The following is a 1,692-nucleotide window of genomic DNA, read 5'->3' on the forward strand; positions in this document are numbered from 1 at the left end:
GCCAGTCTGTGTCTTTTGATTGGGGCATTTAGTCCATTTACATTTAGGGTTAATATTGTTATGTGTGAATTTGATGCTGCCATTTTGATGCTAGCAGGCTATTTAGCCCGTTAGTTGATGCAGACTCTTGATTGTGTTGTTACTCTTTACCGTTTGGCATGTTTTTGGAGTGGCTGGTACTGGTTGATCCTTTATATGTGTAGAGCCTCTTTCAGGAGCTCTTGTAAAGCAGGCCTGGTGGTGATGAAATCTCTGAGTACTTGCTTGTTCGCAAAGGATCTTATTTTTCCTTCACTTAGGAAGCTTAGTTTGGCTGGATAGGAGATTCTGGGTTGAAAGTTCTTTTCTTTAAGGATGTTGAATATTGGCCCCCATTCTATTCTGGTTTGTAGGGTTTCTGCTGAGAGATCTGCTGTGAGTCTGATGGGCTTCCATTTGTGAGTAACCTGACCTTTCTCTCTGGCTGCCATTAGCATTTTCTCCTTCATTTCAACCCTGGTGAATCTGACGATTATGTGCCTTGGGGTTACTCTTCTTGAGGAATATCTTTGTGGTGTTCTCTGTATTTCCTGGACTTGAATATTGCCTTGCCTTGTTATGTTGGTGAAGTTTTCCTGGATAATATCCCGAAGAGTATTTTTCAGCTTGTATTCATTCTCTTCTTCACATTCAGGTACACCTATCAAACGTAGATTAAGTCGTTTCACATAGTCCCACATTTCTTTGAGACTTTGTTTATTCCTTTTTACCGTTTTTCCTCTATTCTTGCCTTCTCATTTTATTTCATTGAGTTGATCTTCGACCTCTGATATCCTTTCTTCTGTTTGGTCAATTTGGCTGTTGAAACTTGTGCGTTCTTTGTGAAGTCCTTGTGTTGTGTTTTTCAGCTCCATCAATTCACTTATATTCCTCTCTAAGTTGTCCATTCTCATTAGCATTTCATCAAATCTTTTTTCAACATTCTTAGTTTCTTTGTGTTGTGTTAGAACATGTTTTTTTTGCTCACAGAAGCTTCTTGTTACCCACCCTCTGAAGTCTGATTCTGTCATTTCATCACACTGATTCTCCATCCAGTGTTGTTCTCTTGCTGGGTAGGAGTTGCAATCCCTTGTAGGAGGAGAGGTGTTCTGGTTTCAGGTGTTTTCGTCCTTTTTGAGCTGATTTCTTCCCATCTTTGTGGATTTATCCACCTGTTGTCTTTGTAGTTGCTAGTTTTCAGATCGGGTCTCTGAATGAACTTCCAGTTTGTGGGTGATGAAGTTATTTCTGTTTCTTAGTTTTCCTTCTAACAGTCTGGCCCCTCTGCTGTAGGACTGCTGAGGTCCACTCCAGGCCCTGCTTGCCTGGGGATCACCTGCAGTAGCTGCTGAACAGTAAGGGTTGCTGCTAGTTTCTTCTTCTGCTATCTTTGTGTCAGAAAGATACCCGCCAAATGTCAGTCTGTTCTCTCCTTTGTTAGGTGACTATTTGGATATACAGGGGTCAGGGAGCTGCTTTAGGAGGCAGTCTGTCCTTTATTGGAGCTCAAGTGCTGAGCTGTGAGCTCCATTGTTCAGAGTTGCTGGGCAGGTATGTTTAGGTCTGCTGCAGCAGAACTCATAAACTTTCTTTTTTCCTTTCCCAGGTGTTCTGTCCCAGGGAGTTAGGGCTTTATTTATGAGTTTCCGTTATGCTGCTGCCTTTTTTTTTTTT

Source organism: Cebus imitator, unplaced genomic scaffold (genome assembly GCF_001604975.1).
Source record: "Cebus imitator isolate Cc_AM_T3 unplaced genomic scaffold, Cebus_imitator-1.0 Scaffold609, whole genome shotgun sequence".
Taxonomy (NCBI): domain Eukaryota; kingdom Metazoa; phylum Chordata; class Mammalia; order Primates; family Cebidae; genus Cebus; species Cebus imitator.